At 38.8% G+C, this 14,575-nt stretch overlaps 1 protein-coding gene across 4 annotated transcripts in view; it reads left to right on the top strand.

The window, feature by feature from the left end:
* Positions 1 to 14,575, top strand: part of LRRTM4 (leucine rich repeat transmembrane neuronal 4) — a 234,204-nt gene that overhangs the window by 83,898 nt on the left and 135,731 nt on the right. The window lies entirely within an intron of this gene.

The following is a 14,575-nucleotide window of genomic DNA, read 5'->3' as shown; positions in this document are numbered from 1 at the left end:
ATTGCTAACATATCCACCATTTTCTATGCTTCGCCATTACAAACTTTACATCCTTTGTTATATGCCTAACCATTAAACAAATTAGGGATGCAATCCAATATCCTTTCTGTACAAATATCAGCAGGTGGAGATACAAACTGTGAGAATTATACAACCGAATAGCAACATTGTGCAACACATATCAGTGATTAGGTGCCACTGTGCAATGCACTGTGCAATGTTATTTATTATGTGTTGGTTTTTTCTTGTAATGACTACGTCTATCTAAATATTTTCCTCTCCTTTGATGGTGCTCTACCACCTGCATCACTTTAACTGCCATATTACTGGGTACTATTTGCCAGTAGCCTTCTGAATAGCCTCCAAATGCATTCTGTACATGACAGAACAGAATGTTTCCTATTAGATTTCCTTCCTCCTTCCAGTGCCCTCTCCCCACAATCTCTCTGCAAGAGTACTTAATGAGCCCAGTCCAGGATAAAAAATATTAGGACTAGCTGTATGCTACAGCACAGAATGCTAAAGCAACGTATTCAGGGAGAGCTTATGTATTCTGACAAAGGGAAGTACCTCCTGGGTGTTCATTCCTGCAAATGAGATATAAAATAGTTTCATATTTCCCTGGGGTACTGTACCATTCACTCCATCAGGCTGCTGTGGAATGGGAACCATTAAAAGTTTTAAAACTAATCATCTGCTCAGCTATGATATCCTTTAACCCACTTGGCAAGGTATTGTCAGGATTCCATCACACTGTCAACACTGCTAGCTTGAGATGGTTTAAGGTATTGCAATTTTTGCAGCTAATAACAATCTAATTCCACCAGATTCGCTTCCTACCTGCCAGCTGCCAGCATGTGTTAAATCAGGATTGGTAGCAAGCAAATACATTTCCCACAAGCAGGAAATGTTCAAAATGTCTATATATATGTATTCCTATTATCAGGTAAGCAGACTGAGTGTGTGTCTGTGTTTAAGGGGGGAAATGTTATAGAATATATGTGTGTGTGTGTGTGTGTGTGTTAAAAGAAAAGTCCAAAGGCTGAGGAGAAAACTAGTACATGTGTGCATTCACATTTGAAGTAGTGAGAGGAGGTGTTCTCTTTGGTGACTGCTTTATCTGCATTTGCACTGCAGAAATAATCCAGGTTGACATGATTTTAACTTCCATGTCTCCATTCTATGGAATTCTGAGAATTAGAGTTTGTTGTGGCATCAGAACTTTTTGCTGGAGAAGACTATATGTCTCACAGAGCTACAATTCCCAGAATTCCATAGCATGGCGCCATGGTCGTTAAAGTGGTTTCAACCTGGAATACTTCTCCAGTGGAGATGGAGCCTTTTCAGACTTTGGAACTCCCTCATGAGGGAGGCTAAATTTGCTCCTTCCGTGATCAAGCAAGATGGCAACATATGAGGCAGTTTGTTACTAAAGAGGATTTTAATTGGTTTGGATACTGCTAATTTCTTTTATTGTTCTATATTGAATTGCATTTTAATTAGTTTTTGTGGTATGTTTTTAAACTGAAATGTATTACTGTTAGCTTCCTGGAGTGCTTTTTTTTGGGGGGGAGGGCAAAAAATCAATTAATTGCATGCATACATATATGCATATACACTTAGAGCACTTATACTTTCATTCCTTGGGGAGGGCAAGTGAGAAAAAAATTCAAGTAGATACATAAAAATGGTTATTGTTGTGATACTGAACAAATGTGTCCATCACTGCTGTGCTCAGTCTTCCTTTGAAGAGCTATAGATAAGCAGAAAGTGTTGCTGCTAAGGAGACTGTTTGCTTCTGCAGAAGTCCCATTTGTTGTCATGAGACATCACCAAGATCCTCTGTCCTCCTCTGCTAAACTCCTGCAAACTCATACTCCTGATCTCTTGCATGTAGCCTTCTTTTCTTTCTACTTCGCTCTGCCTTTCTTAACATTACTGTTTTTTTCCCAAATGATTCATGCCTTCTCATCTGGGTTTCTAGGGAGATTTCTGGCTTGATCAGCTCCAGGACCCATTTGTTGGTCTTTTTGGCTGTCCATGGAAACCTTAGCACTCTTCTCCAGCACCACATTTCAAATGAATTGATTTTCCTCCTCTCCTCCTTCTTATCTGTCCAGCTCTCACATCCATACATGGCAATAGGGAAGACAATGGCTTGTATGATTTTAACTTTTGTGCTCAGCTGTATACTGTTATTATCAGCTCACAGTGAATGTGCATACTCTTTATTCTGTTGTTTAAATGAAATTAATTCATTGGAAGCAAAAACTGCTATCATGATGCTGCTCTGTCCTGGTGTCATGGACTGCCCTGGGCTGACCTAGAGGCGCAGTCAGAAGACTCAGGCCCTGAAGACATGGAGGAGGCTGAGACAGGGGCAGATCTGGGGCTGCCTGGATCAACAGTCCCAGAGGAGGCTAAGGAAGCTGCAGAGGGAGAAACAGACTCTATGGAGTCTAGTCTGCAGGTGCCAAGACCTGTGGAGCGAAGACAGGTCAAGGAGTCTTTGAGGCATTCTTCCAGGCTAGAAGCCAAGAGAAGAGCTAATAGGTTTCAGTTGAGAGAAGCAGAGGCCTTTTAAAAGACCTCCAGTTGCAGAGATTCTTTGCAGCCAACAACCAGTTTTGCAGCCTTGTTGTTCCTTGCTCTTTGATTCATGACTGGTTATCTGACCTCTGGACTTGCCTTGTGACTATGCTCTTGCCTCTGCCCTTTGCTGTGACTGACTGACTGGTACTGTGTGGCCTTTACATTGGACTATTCCTTGATATATTCCCTTGCTGTGCTGCCCTCAGTAGAGGTAAGCAGGACACCTACATACATTTCTTTTATCTTTCCTGAAATCTGTGTATGGGGTTTGTATGCAAGGATAAATGCCAATGAAAAGAGTGAGTTATGGTGAACCAGATTATTCACACGTGGAAACCAGCAGCCACTGTAATATTTGCTGCTGCCGCCAATTATAAAGACTGTTGCGTGCAACAAAAACTTTATTGCAGCTCTTACTCCGACTGCTATCAGAATAGCTGCCGCTCTTCATTTCAGTACTCTGTTGGTGTTCCCCAAAACTGCTTCCCTTCATGCATTTACTCACCAAACCATTTGGTTCCCACTGGCATTACAGTCATTTTAATGTTGCAGCTGAAGATTTTGCAGCAGCTGTGAACATGGAAATGGCTGCCATCATATAAAGCTCTCATTTGGAATAATCAAAACCTTTGCGAGAGCTGAAGTCTTTTGCCCATTGACTTAGTTCAACTCCTATTTCCCATCCATGGACACTTTTGATAGGCAACCATAGTTCAAAGAAAATCCACACATTAAAACCAGGATCCCCTACTGAACTAGCTGTGTTCTTTGTGGTTGCTCTGCAGCTGCTTGAATCTGACTATTACGGCCATTCAAAGTCATTCTGGAAGTATACAGACTCAATGCACCAATAAACCTTAGTAAGGATTGTGATGGGCCACAGCTGCAGAGCAACCACAAAGAACACAGCTAGCAATGTATGGGGCAGTATGGTGAACTACTAGGTTTACAGCCAAGAGCATTTCTTGACAGGTGCACCCTTGCCATCAAGCAGAGTTAGGTAGTTTCCTCAGAGGTATATGGCAGAAGTAGCAGTAAGAAGTTGGAAGACACCAAAAACAAAGGCCACTCTCTGTCTTCTAAGGTATGTTTCTCCTTTTCCTTGCCTCTGCATTGTGTTCATACACATATTGATAAAACCACAAAAACACAACTTTGATGAGATCGTAAGATGATCTCAGCATGATTCTTTTTAATTTTCAGGTGTAGTTCTGTGTATTGACAGAAAGACTACCAGGAGAGAGAACAGTCAATATGACCTTACCATCTGTTATATCAAAATCTTTTTCTGTAATGTTTTGTTACCAATGTCCAGGAACACATTTGTACATCCATAACACACTACAGCAGAAAGCAAGCCAATGTTGACACATCGTTTTCCCCAGCACTTCACCGCTACATGCAAGCACATCTATAGCACAAAATGCAGAGGAAGTTGATGAGTTCAAGAAAGTAGAATATATGAGAAACATGATATGTCCCAGTTTTATATGTTGTACAAGTGATTTCACAAATGGAAAAATAAGGGAATAATAAAGGTATGGGAGAAATCCTTTCGTTTCTAATTCTAGAATTACTTTTATTCGATAGAAAAGGTATTTGTGGCCATAAATCAGTTTCACATTTGCATAACAATATGTTGCCATTTTCACAGATATTGTGTGTTTCAGAATTACAGAATTCCCATTAGCTCAGTTCAACATATCCATTGAACAGGAAATTATATAAGAGGAAGAATTTAAAATATTGGCCAGAATGTACTGCCATTAACTTAACTTATTGTATACTTAGCCATGTAGCAGAAGGACTAAGAAATCTTGCTAGTGAATTCTGTGTGAGGCAAGAATGTCCCATTGGCACACTGGCATTCCCTAACCAGCATCATGAAGAGTAACATTGTAAATCAGTCCCAATGAGCATCATTGCACATTGGTCACTTTTCTGGCTTCAGCGCTTAGTACAGTGGCACCAAAGCCCAAAGTGGACAGCGTTTGCAGGATGGATTTTATCTCATGTCCTTCTTGTGGGATTCCCATAGTTCACTAGGATGTCAAACATTCCTAAGATAGTACAAAATTAAGCTCGGTCACTGTTTACAAAACCCAGGTATAGATGCTCTTATATATTAATAAACTTGCTCTAAAGATTCTACACAAAAAACAACAAAACATAAAATGGTAGACATATGTTCCATATGCAGAAGCAAATGTATAAATGAAATAGATGCTTGGGATAAAGGAGGTTGTGGAAACCAGAATGGGGTGATTCCTTCCCTCCTGCATTTGTATTTGTTGGGCAATAAAATAGTATCGAGAGGAGCCTTTAATTCCCCCCCCCCCTATTTCCATGTAGAGAAAACAGGTTACAATGAACATGGTCGTTTATTTTTATTTTCCTCCTCTCCTCTCCTCATTCTCCTTTCATAGGATGTTGAGGGAAGGAGTCATGGCCCACACTTAGAAATATATATGTCTGTAATCGCAGGGTCTGGTTTTTATAAGTCCAAATTGATTTGTTTGCCTCCTAGTTCTGCATCTGCCAGTTGCTTTCCTGGTACTTTAATTAGCCTTTCATGGTTATAAGGTCAATGACTTGCTGATTCTGCACATATTTCTTTATGGCTCTTAACACTGACCTCTCAAATTACACAAAGATAAGCAGCAGTCCTTAAACAGCTTTTGCAATAATGCAAGAGGCCAGCCTAGCCCTTTTGATTTCAGACAATTTAGTATGCCATGCTCTCGGAAGCTGTGGCTGTTTGGAACAGAAAATGACATTTTCTATGCAAGAAACAGAATTTTCTGTGCAGGAAACAAAAAATCCTACGTCGAAATACTGTTTTATGCACAGAAAACACTATTTTCTATGCAAATCACCCACATGTGTGTTTTGCACAGAATCAGTCCAGCATTTTCTTCACATGAAGGAAATAGCTTCTACAGTGCAAAAAATAATGTTTTCTGCAAATTTTGTGCAGAATATGTCATGTACTGCAAATATTCTCATCAGCCCAGGATTCGTCTCATCAGGGTTTCTCAACACTTCAAAATCATGAGAATATTCCAGATCCTCTGGAGTTTAACTTCATTTGAGAAAGATGGATGATGGTAGCAGGTAAGCTATCTATCAGGAAAGCTTCTCCGTTATTACTAAGGCCAACTTGACAGATGCCTTATGAACCTTTCAGGCAAAGACTGTGTTTTGTACTATGCCTAGCAAAAGGTTTGAGTGTATCTGGAAGGCTTTAAAACAATCCCTAAAGGACATCCAGACAGAATAATAGTGTGCCAGCCATGCAGGGTATATGAATATACAACTGATCCTTGTCATCTCTCTTCCTTCACCTGCTGTGAAGGAAGCATCTGTGAAGTGGATGCTATTTTGTAGATGACGATAATGCTTTCATGCATCTCTATACAACATTATGCTGTAGATAGATGCTGAAGTTAGGAAGGTGTTTGCAGCTACATTGAGGTACATTTTATTAGTGCACCCACTATAGTTTTAAAGTTATAGTAGAACTCATCCATCATGCAGTGTGTCATATCTTGTAAGTTGATAAGGACCATTAAGAAGGGGTTTGGTTGATCATAGTATATGACATTGTGGATTTTTTATTGCTGCTGCTGAGGTTATTGTTATATGCTTTCAAGTAATTTCTGACTTATGGGGATCCTAAAGCAAAAGTATCACAGGGTTTTTCTCAAAAATACTGTATTTGTTCAAATCGTTGCCTCGCTCTGAGACTGAAAGAGTGTGGTCTCCATGGCTGAGCTAGAGTTTGAACTCTGGTCTCCAGAGCCATCCAGTGCTCAAATCATTACACCATAATATTTGGGAGATTTCTCTAAGGCTTTTCTGAGGACCCACAGGGCTCATAGGTAAGGTGGAAAAAACAAGCTTCCCAATGGTGAGACTGGCAAGACCCCCATTTGTGTGCCACAGACATGCAATGCCATTACACATGCAGGCATGTTTGGTATATGGTTAATTGTGCTTTTTATTCCACATCTGGTGTTATGGGAGAGTTGCACAGTACAGCCATTGAACATAACAGGTGCATAAATTAGATGATAGATAGATAGATAGATAGATAGATAGATAGATAGATAGATAGATAGATAGATAGATAGATCAACTCCAGGGTGGAGTTTTCAGCTACTCAACCCTGATATAGTTGGGCAAGAGTCTTACCCAGAAAGATTCCACATATGGCCCTAAATCAGTTCTTCATTACTTGCAGTTTACCGTGGATAGGATGCTGAATTATAAGCATACATGGATGAAGGACACTTTCCTACACTTTCTGATTCTGAATACAAAAGAAGCCGGCCTTGATTAAAAAGGGCAAGGCTTAAGATTTGTACATGCTCACCTAGATACTATGCTCCCCGTAATAATAATATGATGGTCTCTTCGTGCCTCATGTAAAATGGAAGACTGGTTGCTTTGACATATAATTCTGTAGCTGGCACATGACATGACAGTGTATTCCTTGCAAATACAGCCATCATTATAGCTGTGGTTTATGACTTTGACAAGTCATCTTCAAGGAGCCCTGTTTAAAATTGATAGCGCAGTCATCCTTCATCTTTTACAACCTGTATTTAAACAGCAAGATAGAAATCTGGAAAACTGTTGGGCATCAGTGAGCTTTGATTTTCGTGATTAAACCAAACACCAGATTAATCCGCTGGGACCTGGATACCTGGTGATCATAAGACTGGGTGCAAATACACTTTGCTGTATACAAAGATGGTTTATTTTAAAATTACACATAATAAAATGAAGATGACTACATGACTGGTTTGGTCACCATCCTGCCCATAAAATATTGGTAAAATAGGATGCTATGGAAACCAGCATCATTACTTGGTTGTGACATGCCCACTTCAGTCCCATTGCTCCTGCTGTACTTTCCCATGTCTTCCACTATCCTTATGGTCTTCTACTTTAAATTTAGTCATTTCTCCCCTCTTCCATGGGTTTTTGGAACTATGGACTTCAAGGTCTGGTCTCAGCTGCAGCACTAGACAATTCAGTCTAGGTTTCCCAGTGCCACTTTTCTGTGTTCGCTGATACTTCTGTTCTGTCCCATTCCCACATTAATCTGAAGCTTAATAGTTATCATCTTGAAAATAATGATAATAAAAAATACAGGATTGCTTATTATAATCATATTTTTTCTGTGAAAACATAGTTTGTATTATTTTAAAAATGGGTTTTATAAAAAGTCTCTCTCTCTCTCTCTCTTATTCAGATTGGTAAACTTTCTTAGAACAGTTGAGAAATGCTAAATATGATGGGTGTCAGCTTAGTCCAGAAAGTTACTCTTAAAAGTCTGCTTTCATTATTGCTTGCATCAGGACACAGCTTTTGGGTTGTTACTATTGCATTTTTTGCTGTCAAGAATGAGGAGAGTTATTTGGGAGATGTTTTTGTTTGTTTCTGGTACCATCATATCTTTAGTGTATGCGGGACTATTGTTTGCTCTTCTGATTGAAGGCAAAATGCCTTGGTCCAATCTGAAATGGTACATCCATTGTGCAGGTTTGTCAGACTAGTGGGAACTAGCATAAAACCATACAATGAAAGCTTGTGTGAAAGGACTTGTGCTTTCTATAAACCAGTTTTACATGTGGAATAAGATGTCAGACTATCTGTTGGTATTACACTGTATGGCATACAGGAATTTAGCAAATATATTGGCTTGCCAATATTCTACTTCATAGATTTTTATAGACGCAAAGATGCTCCTCATTCTGGACTTACTAGGTTAATTAAACATGGAGGAAGTAGCTGAGTTGGCAATATAGGGAGTAGCCAATATCTTATGGGGCAGAATTTATTGTAAAGGAACAGCTTGTAAATAATGACACTACATTCCTGTAGAAATGGCTTTTAAAAACCCTGACTCCTCATTAAAATATCCAGTCCCTCCAAATCTATCTAGATTCTACATTCTCAATGTAGAGTTTTGGATGCCAGCTTAGATTTTTGGATGGCATCTTGACAGAATGGGGAAGAGTGTGGTTCAGTGACAAGATCCATATTTTGTATGTAAAGATTCCAGATTTAATTCCTGACATGTCAAGTAGGTTGAAAAAAACTTCCCTCTCTAGCCCTAAAGAACCACTGTCTATCAGAGCAGCTAATACAGAGATAGTTGGGCAGCTACTTGAACTTCTATGGCTCATGAATTAAAACGAAATACAGAGGTTTATTGTAGTTTAGCCATTTGTCATTATGCACAGTTAAAACCCAAGAAATGTTTCATTACAGCATTACGGAATTTAAAACTCTTCCCATGAACTATAAGATTTTGGGTAATTTTCTACATAATCTTTAAGTCTTGCATTTTGCAGCTGCAAAGGTTTGAGAAGAAATTGAGATGTTCTGAAGGATACATATCTATCAGCATTAGATAACAGAAAAGAAACTTTCACAGAAGTTGGCCTTCCTTTCATTGATTTTAACAGTGGGGGGGGGAGATATATTTATTTCTAAGATTATTGTAGCTGGAATAACTGGGGACCACATAAGTAATATCTTCAAATGAGAGAGAATAACAACTGCATACTCTTTCCCATTTAGGTGTCCCCTTTTACCAACCCATCAAATCTGCCGAAGGGAGAACTTTTAATCTTGCTTAAGTCAATGTTCTTCTCATCTTGATATTTAGTATATTTACCTTGAAAGTGACAAAGATGGAAGAATGAAAGAGCCATAAAAAGTGTTAGATTGACAAGTCTTCATCTTTCTATCTCAGATTGCACCTCTATATCCTTGAGCCTCTGCACTAAAGTTAGTTTAGCTAAATCATATCCTTTGGACTAAAAGAAAAGAAGTAGAAAATACCAAAATCAAGGCAACCAGTTATATTACTTGTTTCTCTTAAACAATAAGTACAGAATTTTGTCTGATCTAAATATTGAAATGCATTTTTTTGCATTTGAGGAGGTGCATACAATACTTTAATAAAAGAAAGAACAATATCTTTCACAGGTATATATATAACAAGGGACTAGGATATTTCAAGATATAATTTGTTGTGTTCCACAAGAAAGGACACTCTCCAGAGGGAAAGATAGTTAGAACTACCTTATTAGCTTGGAGGAATAAGATTGACTTTGTAAAAGACCTCTCTTTCTGCTTGAGTGGGTTAAAGAAATTCAGCAGTGCACCTTATTTGGTGTTCTAATATCACCCTGTTTCTTGACAATAGTCTCAAGAGACAGAAGATTGTCTATATTGTTAGAAATTTTTAAAGCTCATTATATATAGTTTGGACTGTCCAAGCCACCAAATTACATTGTTCAGCTGGAATTGTTCTCTCACTAGAGAGAATGTTAGTAGTAGGCTGATCATTATTCGTATGCTTGTTCTCATGGATGGCATGCTGGCCTGTCATTCAACCCAAACTCAGACAGTATAAAGAAGGTAGCTATTTAATGTCAGGGGTGGGAAACATACACTGTTAAAACGCAATTCCCATTAGCCCTGGTGATCATAGGCAATGGTGATGCATAGCGGGAGTTGTGGTCCAAGACCATCTGCAGGGCTACACATCCCACAAACTTTGTTATGCAACCTGATGAATACTTGCAAGTGGAGGCAGTGCTGATTTGTGTTGTTGCACCTATTAGTGTGAGTGAAATTCAAATGACAGATGTCATCCAAGTCAGCCAAAATCTTGGAAGACTTATGCAGCTTGAAAACTGAAGTGTATCCCCCCAGCACTCAGACAGGAGTGGTTTTGTCCTATGCTTTATACTGGCCAGAGGATAACATTATGCTCTTTGTACATATGCATGCCCATTTGCATAGCCATTTCGACCTATATTAGGCACTGCCAAAGCTTCAACCTCTTTTCTCCATAAACCACCCCACCCTCGCTCCTTTTATAGACTGGTCTTTGCAAGGCATCATTTGGAGCTGAGTAGGATTTTTTGGCCATGTCCTCATTGGCCTGGGACACATTTTGATCAATTAATCCATGCTGCTTGGGCAGTAAAAATGAAATGCATAGATACAGGATGGCTGGCATCTGGCTTGAATCAGTGCATGCAAAAGGGATCTAGGAGTCTTAGTGGACCAGAAGCTGAACTTGAGTCAGCACTACGATGTGGCAACTAAAAAGCCAATCTGATTCTAGGCTGCATCAATAGCAATATAGTGTCTAGATTTGGGGTGTAATAGTGCCACTTTACTCTCCTTTGATCAGACCTCACTTGGAATATTGTGTCCAGTTCTGGGCACCATAATTCAATAATGCATCTTAACATGCATCTAATTTGTAACTTATTCAATTGCCCTAGAATGATAATGTCATAACGGATATTTATGTTTCAAGTGTTGAACTGTCATTCTTGTAATGAAATGTGGCTTGGTGACCTTGCTGTTATCTGGCAGCTTTGCTAAATAATGTCAGTTCTTTCTCATCTTACACTAAAAACATACAATGTCTCATAGTTAGATAGGAAGAAATAGCCTCTTTAAAACTAACTGTCCCCTAAACACCAACCAGACTCATATTGCAGCATTAATTATTTACAGAAGAGATCTTTATGCCAGAAGGAGAAGAAACAAATCTCAAACTGGTCTACACTTAAAAATAACAAACAGTAATAAGATAAGATATAATTTCCAGTTGCTGAACTAATCTTGCCAAGAAAACTCTGTGAAAGTTTTATCTTAGGGTTGCCATAAGTGTCAAATGGCTTCAAGGCACACAGCAACAACATTTATGTTGCTGGGCCTTTGGATAATCCCCAGAATCTCTGTGCAACCAGATTTTCATTCAATTTGGGCAGTTACATCAATTGCCTGTTAACCCTATACAGTCAGCCCTCCATATCCATGGATTCCTTATCCACGGATTCAATCATCCACAATTTGAATATGTATGGATAACTGTATGTATAAGGAGCATCATTTCTATGCCATTATATTTAATGTGACATGAGCAATCACTGATTTTGATATTCACAAGGGTTCCTGGAAGCAAACTCCAGAGGATACCAAGGACCCAGTGTACCTTGTGTTCTCCTATAGCAACTACATTTTCCTTGCCACATAATTTATCAGACCTTCATTTTCTTTCCTTACCACATAATCTTTTGTGAGACAGCTAGTCATTTCAAAGGATAATCGCAGCAATAGCAAGTTGATTAGGATCTAAATGCTGTTATATTATAATGATATGCTAGACAATAACCTATGAAATTATATGTATCTATATGACAGATATAAGAGTTTCTTATCAAAACTCATTGACATGCTAATTTTCTGATATTAAAATAACTTCTGATAGACTATTCTACATCTTTCTCTGTGAACCTTGTGTTGGAAAAGCACAAAGACGTCTGGCAGTATGTCCTTTCCAAAGAAATGTTTTACACTTCAAAAAACTGTTAAAGGACAGTCCAGTCCTATCTGTCTACTCAAAATACATTTCCATTAAGTCTGGCACAACATCGAATTGTCCTAATTAATCCTCTGCCATCTCACTTTTTCAACTGTTCTTAAAATGTCCCAGTTTTTCTTTCCTCCTTCCACTTTCCCCCTTTGTCCAGAAATTACATAAGTTGCTGAAAATCAAGTTCAAATTGAAAAAGTATTTTACAATCAGTTAATTCCATGACAGAAAAGGATGGGAGAGGACAGAAGCTCCCTAGTAAGCAAACAAAACTGCTGAAGCCTCTCCTTGCTTGTGTATTCTCATTCAGTAATAATTGCCCATGCATGTCCAAATTTCATCTGCAAAATATCAGAAGATATGGGCTGCATCTGCACTGCAGAAATAATGCCGTATGACACCACTTTAACTGCCATGGCTCATATGAAATTCTGCGATCTGGAGTTTCAGAGAGCTCTAGTGCCCCAACATACTACAAATTTCAGGCTTCCATGGCACTGAACCATGGCAGACAAAGTGGTGACAAAGTGGATCACTTCTGCAGTGCAGATGCAGCTTGTGATGACTACCCTATACACATTTCCTTAAAAGAAAATATTATCAAGCTTAATGAAATGCATTCCTGAAAAAACATTAATGGTATTATATTAATCTGTTGAATTTAGATAAAACTGAAAAGAGTTTTTCATGAATTTATTAAGTTGGTGATGGATGAGGTATCCTTGATTTTCCTGGTAATAAGAGCAACTACTTCAGCCAAACCCAAGCCACTATGTGTATTAAAATAAGAATATAAAAAGTACTCAGTCTCTGGTTGACATCAGTTTCTGATATATAGTTTTTGTGGTTTTGGGGGCTATGTGGTCATGTTCTAGAAGTTTCTTCCTAAAGTTTCACCAGCATCTGTGGCTGGCATCTTCAGAGAATACTGGAATGGAAGAGAGTAGATATATGTATGTATGTATGCATGTATACATACATACATACATACATACATACTATGTGACCCGGGTTGGGAAGACTGATTCCCATGTTCATCTGTGTATTGGGGACTCAGGGTGGGAGGATATGCAAAAATCAGAATGAGATCCTACATGTTTTACTGGATTAGTACCCTCCTTAGTATGAACCATGATAACTCAGAACAATGGGAATTAGAACCCAACAACATTGAGATAGAAAGTCTTCATCCTTGCTTTAAGTGAATTTTGTTTGCTCTCTTTTCATCTCATTCCAAATATATTTATTTGTGATTTCTGTCTATTGTAATATTTCTACGGGCAATTTGCATAGCGCAAGTAAAATATTATGGGGCAAAATGTTTCACAGCCCAAGGAAGCAGTCTCAGCTCAGCAGTCTCTTCCAAAATCCTTTATGATCTTGAACTTTGCCATTGACTTTGAACTTTGATCATTGTTGTGATCTTTGAACCTAGGTGTCATCCCTTTCACTTTCATGACAATGAGGACTAGTTACTTGCTCTATTGAGACACAGTAATTGGGGTTCTCAGGAATGCTCTGGGATGCAACTATTCCCCTGCCATGCATAGCAGATCTGTAAGCCTCCTGCCCTGGCAGCAAGTTTGTTTTTTAATTAATGGGGAGACAGACAGGCCTTTTGTTGCTGTGATTTTTCAGAGCCTGTAGAAACTAATAATCTTGCCGAGTTGGACAGGCACTGACACAGCTAAAGGACTTTTACAAGGCTTTGGTGAAGTCATGTCATTCTTTGTAGCCATTTCCTGCTGTCTCTCAGACATGCCTGGAAGCATAATGAAATGATGCATACACCACAATAAAGAGAGCAGATGAGTGTTCTGCTGAGTTATTGATGCAAGATCTCATCATCTTCTACTCTGCTCCACTGTATAACCCTATTAATTTCAATAGGGATTTGCAGCGTGTGGACAGCACTTGATCCTCTGCCTTCAGTGTACTAAATTTTTAAGTATAGCTCAGGCCCAGGAAGAAGGTCATTGGCATTTTATTCTTTCATTAGCCGTAAATGTCCATGCCAAAGACCTTTCCCGGGAGCAGAACATAAAGGTTTTATTTTGAATGCTGAGCCTTACCATTAACAAGCACATAAACAATTCAGATGTTCCACTGCTGAGCTCTAAATTTAACACAGATTCATAGAACCATAGAGTTGGAAGAGAACATAAGGGCCATCCAGTCCATCCCCAGCCATGCAGGAATATACAATCAAAACAATCCTGACAGTTGGCCATCCAATCCTTGGTTAAAAATAAAAATCCTCCTCCTCCTCCCAAAAAAAAAGGCAACTTCAAAGAGACTTCACCACATTTCAAGGCAGCACAGTCCATTGTCAAATAGTTCTTACCTCAGATGGATCTTCCTTCTTTTCCTATAGCTTGAATCCATTGCTACATACCCCAGTCTCTGGAACAGCAGAAAAGAAGTGTGCACCTTCTTCCAAACAACATCCTTTCAAATATTTAAACATAGCTTTCATGTCATATCTTAATATTCTCTTTTGCAGACTAAATATGCTCAGCTCCCTAAGCTGTTCCATATAGAGCATGATTTCCAGACATTTCATTA

This window comes from Sceloporus occidentalis, unplaced genomic scaffold (genome assembly GCF_023333645.1).
Source record: "Sceloporus occidentalis isolate IW3139 unplaced genomic scaffold, rSceOcc1.0.p SCAF_9, whole genome shotgun sequence".
NCBI classification, from domain to species: Eukaryota; Metazoa; Chordata; class Lepidosauria; order Squamata; family Phrynosomatidae; genus Sceloporus; species Sceloporus occidentalis.
Note: the sequence above shows the minus strand (reverse complement) of the source record. Positions and strands in the feature narration are given on the sequence as shown.